This window comes from Balaenoptera ricei, chromosome 13 (genome assembly GCF_028023285.1).
Source record: "Balaenoptera ricei isolate mBalRic1 chromosome 13, mBalRic1.hap2, whole genome shotgun sequence".
NCBI classification, from domain to species: domain Eukaryota; kingdom Metazoa; phylum Chordata; class Mammalia; order Artiodactyla; family Balaenopteridae; genus Balaenoptera; species Balaenoptera ricei.
In genome coordinates, this window is record NC_082651.1 from 19,676,908 (window position 1) to 19,692,592 (window position 15,685).

Genomic DNA, 15,685 nt, shown 5'->3' on the forward strand with positions numbered 1-15,685 from the left:
TAGAATTCAATGAAATTAATAAAACTGCCCAAGGTTATTGCCCAAGGCAGGTCACAGAGAATGGGTATAAACCCAGGCGTGTCTCTGAAGCCTGTACTCTGAGCTTCTGAGCTAGGTTTCTTTCATGAACTTTACTTGTGGTTATAACTTTATAATTTCTACTCTGAGTCCATGAAGCAGAAAGATAAGATTTGGATTCCTATTTATGATGAGCAGGTAAAGAAAATGAAGCTCAGAGTATTCAAACAACAAAACCAGCATTATGCACTATGAGGGCATTGGAAAAAACACTCTAACCAACTTCTACTAATCCCAGGTCCAGAGCTTTTCCCATTTGTTCCACCACTCCAGACTCTTCTTGTATGGCATGCATCTCTCAAGATAAAAGCATCATTTCAGTGAGGTTTCCCATTTCTATCTACCAGTCATCCCTGATTTAAAGCCAAAACTCCATTTGTCAATAGTTTCCACTAAATACTATGACAAATGTGATGATGAAAGGACACATTCCTTGTGCTCAAACCAGACACATAAAGAAACAAAGATAATAAAAGAAAAAACCTAATAACTGCTATGATGGGGGAACATAAGACATGGCTGTAGAAGCACAGATAAAGGGACAATTAGGTCTCGAGCTTGCAAGAGTTGACATCTATTATTCTCTTAGACTAATTAACTTTTCTTTAGGAAGAAAGGAGGAGGAAGGAAATTTAAGTAAATACAGATGAGTAAGTTGTGAAACTCTCCTGGGCATGGTATATGTATAAAATAATAATTTGTACAATTTTCCAGGAAGGAGTACAGGAATTTGGAGGAATCAAGTGAAAAATATGAAACTGGGATACCACTGTATGGTGATGACATTTTATCAGAGAACCTGTATGACCTACTTCTTGTTGCTTCATTGGGTGGAAGCTATAGAAGACACAAACATCTCTCAGGTGAGAAAATATTCTAGAGTGCTTCAAAATTATGGTACAATAAACTTTTATCTAAATTTAACAATTATGTAGAAGTGAAAAAAAAGCAGCTATTGCATATTAAGTTGTTCACTTTTTAGAATTTCAAAGAATTTGTGCTCAGTATGTGATTGGTCAGCATAACCGAAGAAGTAGATAAAATATTTGTATTGACAAAAATATGTTATACACAATAAATAATATAACCACAGTGATACAAATGTGTTGCATATTTTCATCTGTCATTCAATCCATTAGGGCAAATGGACAAACAGGAGAAGTATTGTGAAAAGGGAGAATGAAGAGACAGGAGTGAGAGAAAATCGGGCTCAACAGAATAGAAAGTATGAGATCGGAAACAACAACAAAATTTGTAATTAGGCATGACCTGGCCCACTAAGGTAGAACTAATATTAAATATTGGCATGAAACTTAATGCCTGTTTCCAAGTCTGGTTGAAAATATAAGTGTCTTAAAAGAAAATGAAAATAGGCATTCATTTGCATTGTACAGAAAAGAAGTGTCAATAAAATTACAAATGATAACATGTGCCATTTAAATGAACTTTCACTTTAGAAAAGTGTTTCTCTTAATATAATTAAATAAAACATTTAAAAAATCTTAATTAAAAGTCTCATTTTAAATATCTTAATGTTAATTTGTCTATTACTATTACATTGTTTTCTACTGCAGAGATTACCTGTTATCAGGGAAGTGTATGCGTGTGTGTATGCAATGCACATGGGCATGCATGTATGCAGAGTTTATTGCAGCTAGTTAGCAGTACTATTTACATTAAGAAGTATCACACTCCACTTAATAATTTACAGACAATGTGGAAGATATTATCATATATCATTTATGGCAGCAAACGCTCATGGACACAACAATACAGAATATATTTCTCAAGCTCCAATTATTGTCTTTTGGGTCACTTCAGAGAGAAAAGTTTCTGAGTTGTTATTTAGGAAAGTCAGTATTCATACCAGCTGCCGAAAGAAACATCACAGATTAATTGCACTCTCTGGAATGTGGTAAACAACAAAATTAATGAGGGAGGGTGAGGGGGCAGCCAATGGTCTCACTAGCACTATTCCAGAATTGTACACATCTGGAAATTGTCTTTAAACAGGGTTGAGGCTGAGACATTTTAAAAAAGGCATATTTCTAGATACCAAGAAACTATCCATCCCCTGCCAAAAATATCTCTTCCATCTAGCTCACTAAAGCCTGTGAACCATTTTTTGTTTTAAGGGGCATACTGGATGCTGTGGGGGTACCACAGAGATGCCACTTCCCACTTCAGAACTGAGACACTCATTCTCCCAGTTTCTGAAAAGTTGGCATTATGAAATTTCAGCTGAGTCTCTCTCTGGAAATTGCACTCCTCAGAAGACCACTGACTTGCCCAAGGTTATGCCTCCTTGATGAGGAGCAGCCTACTTCCAATGATGGGTCAATGCAGGGGTATAAGGGCTTGGCTTCTTGGCTTTAAGCAAAAACTCTAAGATTACTCCAACTCCAGAATTCTTCATGGAACCAGATGAAGGCTCTGTGGTGACTACATCTCCCTCTGCCTTGCCCTACTTCTTTCACTCTCCTGTTGTTGATCCCAGAGGTACTCCTCAGTTACATTTTGCCCACAAATCTAAGCTTCAGAATCTTTCTTAGGAAACCTGACCTAAGAAGGTGCCAATAATGCCTGAGGAAGACGACTTTAAGGTGGATATTTGGAGCAGGATCAGCCACCAGCCAAAGGCAATGAGAATTCCATCATTGGTAGAATGTGGAACATTGTTAGTGCCTTGTCTGTACTAGCAACACAATTGTTGAGACCTTAGCCCTGGTAAACCAAAAAAGGCCATGTGCGCTAGTAGGGGCATATCTCAGGTGTTTAAGAAATTATGTGTAAATATTAATCATCAAGATAGTGGAACTGAATGGTTCTTACTAGGGACTTTGATGTATTAGGTAAAGAAAATACAAGGCAGAGTCTGATTAATCACCAAATGAAAACTAAGAGTGAAAGCTAGAAGGCTTCCTTGGTAACATATATACTGAAATTCTCTTTTTCAACAACTGGGAAACATAAAAAAAGTAGTTTAGGAGCAAGCTTAAGATGTAAGTATATAGGAGGAAAGTTTAGAGGAGATTCAATTCTCAAACTTGGAATATGTTCCTTACTAAGATCAGGTTCCTAATTAGTAAGGAGCGGGATTCAGATGTATGTGATTGGGTTATCTGGGTAAATTCACTCCAAAATATTAAACACTCAAACACTTCTGAAGACTTAGAGCCCATATAAGAGGTCCACTACTCCCTGTTAAATGCTAGACCACATAAAATGTCCATAATTCAGAGGTCGAGAAACCCTGCTGTAGGTATAAAGAAAACAGAATGAAAATAAATCAAAGGTGGCTCATGAAGAGGTTGTGGGCAGTCATTCCCAAATATGTCATAAATCCTGGATTAATTTCCAGGTTAAGGCCATTTTTCCATATCCAGAACCTTTTGACTGTAAGAAACATTGGGTTTCCTGGAGGAAAGACATTACAATGCCATAGGTAATGTATAATGTAATGGTTCTCAGAGTCATTCCCCAAATATATCTATGATCATTTACTCAGGTAACTACATGCTGGAAAAGAGGAATACATAACATTATGAAGATTTCTGGACAGAGAAATCAACCTGATATTTCTATCCAGTGACCAAAAGAGTCATGACACTAGTAGAAACATACGGGAGGCCAGAAAATAAACGAAGTTTTGACACGTGTTGGGGTTTCAGTGTGTCTGCTATTCCCACAGATCAAGCTAGTAATTATTTTCCATGTCCCCAAAGGTTTATTTGAAATGAATATATAAGAGCATTAGCAGAACTCTAAAATTGGCTACATGGTCTGTATAAGAGATATTGAAGAAGTGGAAGCCTCTATAACTACCTCTCTTCAAAGCCAATTAAATAGTAAGCCAGAAACAACATCTTATCCCAGAGAGAATGGTAGAAATTATTTTCATCTTTAAAACATAAAGCAGGGGTTTCCCTGGTGGTGCAGTGGTTAAGAATCCGCCTGACACAGGGGACACAGGTTCAAGCCTTGGTCCAGGAAGATCCCACATGCCACGGAGCAACTAATCCTGTGAGCCACAACTACTGAGCATGTGCTCCAGAGCCCACGAGCCACAACTCCTGAAGCCTGGGCACCTAGAGCTCGTGCTCTGCAACAAGAGAAGCCACTGCAATGAGAAGCCCACGCACCACAACGAAGAGTAGCCCCTGCTCACCACAACTAGAGAAAGCCTGTGCACAGCAACAAAGACCCAATGCAGCCAAAAAATAAATAAATTAAAAAGTAAATAAATTTTTTTTAAAAAGGGAGGATTTTAGGCAAGATGCTGTAATGGGACTACTGCAGGAAGCACAGACAAAATGAGAAAATTTATATGAAACAACTATCTTCAAAACAATAGATATCAAGAAACAAAAGGGCAGTATTCCCTGAGATACAGGAGAAAAACAAGGAGAGCCCTGAGATTGTCCAAGTTTACTGCTTTGAAAGTACAGGACAAGAAAATGGAATCCAATAAAAATGAAAATGGAATTGCAAAACCAGGTAGACCTAGGAGGATAGACTTGGATGAACAGTGCAAGAGGAAATAAAGAGCAGCATAGAGAGCTAATTCTGGAGATCTGCAGAGGAATAACTCCAGAGATCTGCAGAAGATTCTCCTTCAATAATCAGCAGAGTAATGGTCACCACATGTATATGAGAAAGCTATCTGAAATGGAGGAAAGAGCTTCTTGAAAGGATAAAGGAAACAGTGTCAAATGTTAACATAGAGGGGGAAAATTGCCTATCTCCATTACTCAGATTGTAAGCCTTATAATCCATGGGGCGCAGAGTAGTCTAATCAGAAGGTTTTGGAAGGGACCTTCAAGATATCGGATGATTAAGACGTGGAAATCACCTTCCTACCCACAAATACATCAAAAATACATCTAATTGTGGAACAGCTCCTACAGAACACCTACTGAATGCTGGCAGAAGACCTCAGACTTCCCAAAAGGCAAGAAAATCCCCACTACCTGGGTAGGGTAAAAGAAAAAATAAAAAAACAGAGACAAAAGAATAGGGATGGGACCTGCGCCTCTGGGAGGGAGCTGTGAAGGAGGAAAGGTTTCCACACACTAGGAAGCCCCTTCACTGGCAGAGAAAGGGGCTGGGTGGAGGGGGGAACTTCAGAGCCATGGAGGAGAGCACAGCAACAGGGGTGCAGAGAGCACAGCAGAGAAATTCCCACACAGAGGATCGGTGCTGACCAGCACTCATCAGCCTGAGAGGTTTGTCTGCTCACCCTCCAGGGTGGGTGGGGTCTGGGAGCTGAGGCTTGGGCTTTGGAGGTCAGATCCCCAGGAGAGGACTGGGGTGGTTGCCTGAACACAGCCTGAAGGGGGTTAGTGCACCACAGTTAGGTGGGAGGGAGTCCAGGAAAAAGTCTGGACCTGCCTAGGAGACAAGAGACCATTGTTTTGGGGTGTGCGAGGAGAGGGGATTCCTTCTCTGTCTGACCACAGGAAGCAGAACACTGCTTAAATGAGCCCGAGATGAACATGAGCCATGGCTATCAGCTTGGACCACAGAGACGGGCATGAAACACTAATGCTGCTGCTGCAGCCAACAAGAATCCAGTGCCCAAGCACAGGTCACTATCCACATCGCCTGGCCCAGGAGCCTGTGCAGAACGCCACTGCCAGGGTCCCATGATCCAGGGACAACTTCCCTGGGAAAACACTTGGTGCACCTCAGGCTGTTGCAATGTCACACCAGCCTCAGCTGCCACAGGCTTGCACTGCATTCCACTTATAACTACTGTACTCCTCCTTCCCCACAGCATGAGTGAGCAGGTGCCCCCTAATCAGTTGTTCTTTTAACCCCCTCCTGTCTGTGCAAGGAAAAGATGCCTGATGGTGACCTACATGCAGAGGTGGGGCCAAAACCAAAGCAGAACCCCAGGAGCTGTGCGAACAAAGAAGAGAAAGGGAAATTTCTCTGTGCAGCCTCAGGAGCAGTGGATTAAATCCACACAATCAACTTGATGTACCATGCATCAGTGAAATAACTGAATAGACAAAGCATCATCCCAAAATTGAGGCAGTGTACTTTGAGAGCAACTGTAGACTTGGGGTTTGCTGTCTGTAACTGACTTGTTTCTGATTTTTATGTTTATCTTAGTATAGTTTTTAGCACTTTTTATCGTTGGTGGATTTATTATTGGTTTTGTTACTCTCTTTTTTATTATTATTACTTTTTTATTTTAATAATTAAAAATAATTTTATTTTAAAAATTTTATGTATTTTTTAATTTATTTATATTTTCTTTCCTTTTTCTCCCTTTTCTTCTGAGTTGTGTGGCTGACAGGGTCTTGATGCCCTAGTCTGGTGTCAGGCCTGAGTCTCTGAGGTAGGAGAGCAGAGTTCAGGACATTGGATGACCAGAGACATCCTGGCCCCATTTAATATTAATTGGTGAGAGCTATCCCAGAGATCTCTGTCTCGATGCTAAGACCCAGCTCCACCCAAAAGCCAGGAGGTTCCAGTGCTGGACGCCCCATGCCAAAAAACAAGCAAGACAGGAACACAACACCACCAATTACAAGAGAGGCTGCTTAAAATCATATTAAGTTGATAGACACCCCAAAACACACCAGCAGACACAGTACTGCCCACCAGAAAGACAAGATCCAGCCCCAGCCATCAGAGCACAGGCACCAGTCCCCTCCACCAGGAAGCCTACACAAGCCACTGACTTAACCTCAGCAACTGGGGGCAGACACAAAAACAATGAGAACTATGAACTGAGAGCGTCTGAAAAGGAGACCCCAAACACAATAAGTTAAGCAAAATGAGAAGTCAGAGAAATATGCAGCAGTTGAAGGAGCAAGGCAAAAACCCACCAGACCAAACAAATGAAGAGGAAATAGGCAGTCTAGCTGAAAAAGAATTCAGAGTAATGAGAGTAAAGATGATACAAAAGCTTGGAAATAGAATGGAGAAAATACAAGAAACTTTTACCAAGGACCTAGAAGAACAAAATAAAAGACAAACAATGATGAACAACACAATAAATGAAATTAAACATTTTCTAGAAGGAATCAATAGCAGAATAACTGAGGCAGAAGAACGGATAAGTGACCAGGAAAATAAAATAGTGGCAATAACTACTGCAGAGCAGAATAAAGAAAAAAGAATGAAAAGAATTGAGGACAGTCTCCAAGAACTCTGGGACAACATTAAAAGCACCAGCATTCGAATTATAGGGGTCCCAGAAGAAGAAGAGAAAAAGAAAGGGACTGAGAAAATATTTGAACAGATTATAGTTGAAAAGTTCCTAAACATGTGAAAGGAAGTAGTCCATCAAGTCCAGGAACAGCAGAGAGTCCCATACAGGATAAATCCAAGGAGAAACACGATAAGACACATATTAATCAAACTATCAAAAATTAAATACAAAGAAAAAATGTTAAAAGCAGCAAGGGAGGGCTTCCCTGGTGGCGCAGTGGTTGAGAATCTGCCTGCCAATGCAGGGGACACGGGTTCGAGCCCTGGTCTGGGAAGATCCCACAGGCCACGGAGCAGCTAAGCCTGTGAGCCACAATTACTGAGCCTGTGCGTCTGGAGCCTTTGCTCTGCAACAAGAGAGGCAGCAATAGTGAGAGGCCTGCGCACTGCGATGAAGAGTGGCCCCTGCTTGCCACAACTAGAAGAAAGCCCTCACACAGAAACAAAGACCCAACACAGCCATAAATAAATAAATAAATACAAATTAAAAGCAGCAAGGGAAAAGCAACAAATAACACACAAGGGAATCCCCATAAGGTTAACAGCTGACCTTTCAGCAGAAACTCTGCAAGCCAGAGGGAGTGGCAGGACATATTTAAAATGATGAAATGGAAAAAAACTACAGCTAAGATTTCTCTACTCATCAAGGATCACATTCAGATTTGACAGAGAAATTAAAATCTTTACAGACAAGCAAAAACTAAGAGAATTCAGCACTACAAACCCACCTTACAACAAATGCTACAGGAACTTCTCTAGGCAGGAAAGAGAAGAGAAGGAAAAGACCTACAAAAGCAAACCCAAAACAATTAAGAAAATGGCAATAATAACAAACGTATAAATAAGTACCTTAAACATAAATGTATTAAATGCTTCAACCAAAAGATATAGACTGGCTAAATAGACACAAAAAGAAGACCCATATATATGCTGTCTACAAGAGACTCACTTCAGACCTAGAGACACATACAGACTGAAAGTGAGGGAATGGAAAAAGATATCCCTTGCAAATGGAAATCAAAAGAAAGCTGGAGTAGCAATTCTCATATCAGACAAAATAGACTTTAAAATAAAGACTATTACAAGAGACAAAGAAGCACACTACATAATGGTAAAGGGATCAATCAAAGAAAAACATAAAACAGTGGTAAATATTTATGCACCCAACATAGGAGAACCTCAATACATAAGGCAAATGCTAACAGCCATAAAAGGGGAAATCGACAGTAACACAATAATACTAGGGGACTTCAAAACCCAACTTTCACCAATGGAGAGATCATCCAAAATGAAAAAAAATAAGGAAACACAAGCTTTAGAGGACATATTAAACATGATGGACTTAACTGCTCTTTATAGGACATTCCATCCAAAAACAAGAGAATACACTTTCTTCTCAAGTACTGCTGGAACATTCTCCAGGATAGATCATATCTTGGGTCACAAATGAAGCCTTGGTAAATTTAAGAAAATTGAAATCATATCAAGTATCTTTTCTGACCACAATATTATGAGACTAGATATCAATTACACGAAAAAAAAAACTGTATAAAATACAAACACTTGGAGACTAAATAATATGCTAATAAATAACAAAGAGGTCACTGAAGATATCAAAGAGGAAATCGAAAACAACCTAGAAACAAATAACAATGAAAACATGATGACCCAAAACCTATGGGATGCAGCAAAAGCACTTCTAAGAGGGAAGTTTATAGCAATACAATCCTATCTCAAAAAACAAGAAAAATCTGAAATATACAACTTAACCATACACCTAAAGCAATTAGAAACAGAAGAACAACAACAAAAAAAACCCAAGGTTATCAGATGGAAAGAAATCATAAAGATCTCATCAGAAATAAATGAAAAAGAAATGAAGGAAACAATTGCAAAGAACAATAAAACTAAAAGCTGGTTCTTTGAGAAGATAAACAAAGTTGATAAACCATTAGACAGACTCACCAAGAAAAAAAGGGAGAAGACTCAAATCAACAGAATTAGAAATGAAAAGTAACAACTGACACTGCAGAAATACAAAGGATCAAGAGACATTACTAGAAGCAGCTATAGGCCAATAAAATGGACAACCTCGAAGAAATGGACACATTCTTAAAGCACAACCTTCAAAGTCTGAAACAAGAGGAAACAGAAAATATAAACAGACCAATCACAAGCACTGAAAGTGAATCTGTAATGAAAAATATTCCAACAAACAAAAGCCCAGGACCAAATAGCTTCACAGGTGAATTCTATCAAATATTTACAGAAGAGCTAACGGCTATCCTACTCAAACTATTCCAAAATATAACAGAGGGAGGAACACTCCCAAACCCATTCTACAAGACCCCCATCACTCTGATACCAAAACCAGAGGAAGATGTCACAAAAAAAGAAAACTACAGGTCAACACCACTGATGAACATAGATGCAAAAATCCTCAACAAAATACTAACAAAGAGAATCAAACAGCACATTAAAAAGATCATACAACATGATCAAGTGGAGTTATCCCAGGAATGCAAGAATTCTTCAATATATGCAAATCAATCAATGTGATGCACCATATTAACAAATTGAAGAAGAAAAACCATATGATCATCTCAATCGATGCAGAGAAAGCTTTCGACAGAATTCAACACCCATTTATGATAAAAACTCTGCAGAAAGTAGGCATAGAGGGAACTTTCCTCAACAAAATAAAGGCCATATATGACAAATACACAGCCAACTTCGTCCTCAATGGTGAAAAACTGGAAACATTTCCACTAAGATCAGGAATAAGACAAGGTTTCCCACTCTCACCACTATTATTCAACATAATTTTGGAAGTTTTAGCCACAGCAGTTAGAGAAGAAAAATAAATAAAAGGAATCCAAGCAGAAAAGAAAAAGTAAAGCTGTCACTGTTTGCAGGTGACATGATACTCTACATAGAGAATCCTAAAGATGCTACCAGAAAACTACTAGAGCTAATCAATTAATTTGGTAAAGTACCAGGATACAAAATTAATGCACAGAAATCTCTTGCATTCTTATACACTAATGATGAAAAATCTGAAAGTGAAATTAAGAAAACACTCCCATTTACCATTGCAACAAAAAGAATAAAATATCTGGGAACAAACCTACTTAAGGAGAAAAAAGACCTGTATGCAGAAAACAATAAGACACTGATGAAAGAAATTAAAGATGAAACAAGTCAATGGAGAGATATACCATGTTCTTGGGTTGGAAGAATCAACATTGTGAAAATGACTATACTACCCAAAGCAATCTACAGATTCAATGCAACATTTATCAAACTACCAATGGCATTTTTCACAGAACTAGAACAGAGATTTTCACAATTTGTATGGAAACACAAAAGACCCAGATTAGCCAAAGCAATTTTGAGAAATAAAAGCAAAGCTAGAGGAATCAGGCTCTCTGACTTCAGACTATAGTACAAAGCTACAGTAATCAAGACAGTATGGTACTGGCACAAAAACAGAAATATAGATCAATGGAACAGGATAGAAAGATCAGAGATAAAACCACGCATGCATGGTCACCTCATCGTTGATAAAGGGGGCAAGAATATACAATGGAGAAAAGACAGCTTCCTCAATAAGTGGTGCTGGAAAAACTGTACAGCTACATGGACAAGAATGAAATTAGAACACTCCCTAACACCATACACAAAAATAAACTCAAAATGGCTTAAAGACCTAAATGTAAAGTCAGACACTATCAAACTCTTAGAGGTAAACATAGGCAGAATACTCTATGACATACATCACAGCAAGATCCTTTTTGACCCACCTCCTAGAGAAATGGAAATAAAAACAAATGGGACCTAATGAAACTTAAAAGCTTTTGCACAGCAAAGGAAACCATAAACAAGATGAAAAGACAAACCTCAGAATGGGAGAAAATATTTGCAAATGAAGCAACAGACAAAGGATTAATCTCCAAAATATACAGGCAGTTCATGCAGCTCAATATCAAAAAAACAAACAACCCAGTGCAAATCAAAACATCAATGAGGTATTACCTCACACAGCTCAGAATGGCCATCATCAAAAAATCTATGAAAAATAAATGCTGGAGAGGGTGTGGAGAAAAGGGAACACTCTTGCACTCTTGGTGGGAATGTAAATTGATACAGCCATTATGGAGAACAGTATGGAGGTTCCTTAAAAAACTAAAAATAGAACTACCATATGACACAGAAATCCCACTACTGGACATATACCCTGAGAAAACCATAATTCCAAAAGAGTCAAGTACACAATATTCTTTGCAGCATTATTTACAAGAGTCAGGGAATGGAAGCAACCTAAGTGTCCATCGACAGATGACTGGATAAAGAAAATGTGGCACATGTATGCAATGGAATATTACTCAACCATAAAAGGAAACGAAATTGAGTTATTTGTAGTGAGGTGTATAGGACTAGAGTCTCTCATACAGAGTGAAATAAGTCAGAAATAGAAAAAAAATACTGTATGCTAACACATATATATGGAATAAAAATAATGGTTCTGATTAACAGAGGGGCAGGACAGGAATAAAGACACAGATGAAGAGTATAGACTTGAAGACATTGGGAGGGGGAAGGGTTAGCTGGGACGATGTGAGAGAATAACATTGACATATATGCACTATCAAATGTAAAATAGATAGCTACTGGGAAGTAGCTGCATAGCACAGGGAGAGCAGCTCGGTGCTTTGTGACCACCCAGAAAGGTGGGCTGCAGAGCATGGGAGGGAGATGCAAGAGGGAGGGTATATGGGGATATATGTATACATGTAGCTGTTGCACTTTGTTTTAGAGTAGAAACTAACACAATATTGTAAAGCAATTATACTCCAATAAAGATGTTAAATAAAAAGAAAATAAAAGGCTTTTGCCTCAGTTGCTATACAGCTCTGTTGTCACCTAACATAAATTAAATGTTAGACCCAATTGAATTAATCATTTTCCAAATAACTTAAGAACACCCTAAAACAAACCTCAAGAATACTTATAGACATTAATCAAGAAGATATAACATTTATTAATATATATGCACCTAAGATAGGAGCAACAAAATATAAAAAGCAATTATTAATAGACCTAATGGAAGAAATTGACAGCAACACAATAGTAATGGGGGACTTTAACTACCCAGTTAGCTCAATGGATATATCATATGAACAGAAAGTCAACAGGGATAGAGGCTTTAAAGGAAACATTAGACTTGATGGATTGGATAGTTTTGTACAGAACATTCCATCCAAATGCAGCAGAATATACATTCTTTTCAAGGACACATGGAACTTTTTCAAGTATGCACCATATGTTGGTACACAAACAAGTCTCAAGAAATTTAAGAAGATTGAAATCATATCAAGCAACTTTTCTGATCACAGTGGTATGAAACTAGAAATCAACTACAAGAAGAAAACTGGAAAAATCACAGCTATGTGGAGACAATAGCATGCTACTGAACAAATATTGGGCCAATGAAGAACTCAAAAGAGCATTTTTTAGAATACCTGAAGACAAATGAGAATAAAAATATGACATACCAAATATATGAAATATAGCAAAAGCAGTACTAAGAAGTTGATAGCAATACAGGTATCCCTCAAGAAACAAGAAAAATCTTAAATAAACAACCAAAACTTCCACACATAGAACTAGAAGAAGAAAACAAATGAAGTCCAAAGTCAATAGAAGAGGAGCAACACTGGTCCCACCATGACTGCGCCCCAGCCCAATTTCAGATTCTCAGACTCCACCTTTACTTTCACCTATGTTGGCAGCCCCAAAAGATGTGCATGTCTAAAATATCGTGAGAAAGACCTTCAAAATGGTGGAGGAGTAAGACGTGATCACCTTCCTCCCCACAAATTCATCAAAAATGCATCTACATGTGGAACAACACCTACAGAACACCTACTGACTCCTGGCAGAAGACCTCAGATTTCCCAAAAGGCGTGTGGCTAAAATCATTTTGGTGCTCTGGTCGGGTGTCAGGCCTGAGCCTCTGAGGTGGGAGAGGCAAGTTCAAGACATTGAACCACCAGAGACCTCCCAGCCCCATGTAATATAAATCAGCAAGAGCTCTCCAAGAGATCTCCATCTCAATGCAAAGACCCAGCTTTACACCACGACCAGCAAGCTCCAGTGACGGACAACCTATGCAAAACAACTAGCAAGACAGGAACACAGCCTGACCCATTAGAAGAGAGGTTGCCTAAAATCATAATAAGTTCACAGACACCCCAAAAAACAGCACTGGATGCTGTCCAGCCAACAAGAAAGACAATATCCAGCCTCATCCACCTGAACACAGGTACCAGTGCCCTCCACCAGGAAGCCTACACAACCCACTGAACAAACTTTAGCCACTGGGGAGAGACACCAAAAACAATGGAAATTTCGAACCTGTAGCCTGCAAAAAAGAGACCCCAAAGACAGTAAATTAAGCAAAATGAGAAGACACAGAAATACACAGCAGATGAAGGAGCAAAGTAAAAACCCACCAGACCAAACAAATGAAGAGGAAATAGGCAGTCTACCTGAAAAAGAATTCAGAATAATGATAGTAAAGATGATACAAAAGCTTGGAAATAGAATGGAGAACATACAAGAAATGTTAAACAAAGACTAGAAGAAGTAAAGAGCAAACAAACAATGATGAACAACACAATAAATGAAATTAAAAATTCTCTAGAAGGATTCAATAACAGAATAACTGATGCAGAAGAATGGAGAAGTGACCTGGAAGATAAAATAGTGGAAGTACCTAATGCAGAGCAGGATAAAGAGAAAAGAATGAAAAGAATTGAGGACAGTCTCAGAGACTTCTGGGACAACATTAAATGCACCAACATTCGAATTATAGGCGTCGCAGAAGAAGAAGAGAAAAAGAAAGGGACCGAGAAAATATTTGAACAGATTACAGTTGAAAACTTCTCTAATATGGGAAAGGAAATAGTCATTCAAGTACAGGAAGCGCAGAGAGTCCCATACAGGATAAATCTAAGGAGAAACATTGCAAGACACATATTAATCAAACTATCAAAAATTAAATACAAAGAAAAAATGTTAAAAGCAGCAAGGGAAAAGCAACAAATAACATACAAGGGAATCCCCATAAGTTAACAGCTGATCTTTCAGCAGAAACTCTGCAAGCCAGAAGGGAGTGGTAGGACATATTTAAATTGATGAAAGAGAAAAAACTACAATCATGATTACTCTACCCAGCAAGGATCGCATTCAGATTAAACAGAGAAATTAAAACCTTCACAGACAAGCAAAAGCTAAGAGAATTCAGCACCACCAAACCAGTTTTACAACAAATGCTACAGGAACTTCTCTAGGCAGGAAACAAAAGAGAAGGAAAAGACCTACAAAAGCAAACCCAAAACAATTAAGAAAATGATAATAGGAACATACATATTGATAACTACCTTAAATGTAAATGGTTAAATGCTCCAACCAAAAGATATAGACTGGTTGAATGGATACAAAAACAAAACCTGTATATATGCTGTCTATAACAGACCCACTTCAGACGTAGAGACACATACAGACTGAATGTGAGGGGATGGAAAAAGATACTGCATGCAAATGGAAATCAAAAGAAAGCTGGAGTAACAATTCTCATATCAACAAAATATACTTTAAAATAAAGACTATTACAAGAGACAAAGAAGGACACTACATAATGATCAAAGGATCAATCAAAGAAGAAGATATAACAATTGTAAATATTTATGCACCCAACATCGGAGCACCACAATGCATAAGGCAAATACTAACAGCCATAAAAGGGAAAATTGACAGTAACACCAAATTAGTAGGGGACATTAACACCTCACTTTGGCCAATGGACAGATCAGCCTAAGTGAAAATAAATAAGGAAACACAAGCTTTAAATGACACATTAAACGAGATGGACTTAGTTGATATTTATAGGACATTCCATCCAAAAACAACAGAATACACTTTTTCTCAAGTGCTCATGGAACATTCTCTAGGATAGATCATATCTTGGGTCACAAATCAAGCCTTGGTAAATTTAAGAAAATTGAAATCATATCAAGTATCTTTTCTGACCACAATATTATGAAACTAGATATCAATTACAGGAAAAAAAAAACACTGTAAAAAATACAAACACATGCAGGCTAAATAACACACTACAAGATAACCAAGAGATCACTGAAGAAATCAAAGAAGAAATCAAAAACTACCTAGAAACAAATGACAATGAAAACACAAAGAAACAAAACCTATGGGATGCAGCCAAAGCAGTTCTAAGAGGGAAGTTATAGCATTACAATCCTACCTGAAGAAACAAGAAAAATAAAGAATCTAACCTTACACCTAAAGCAATTAGAGAAAG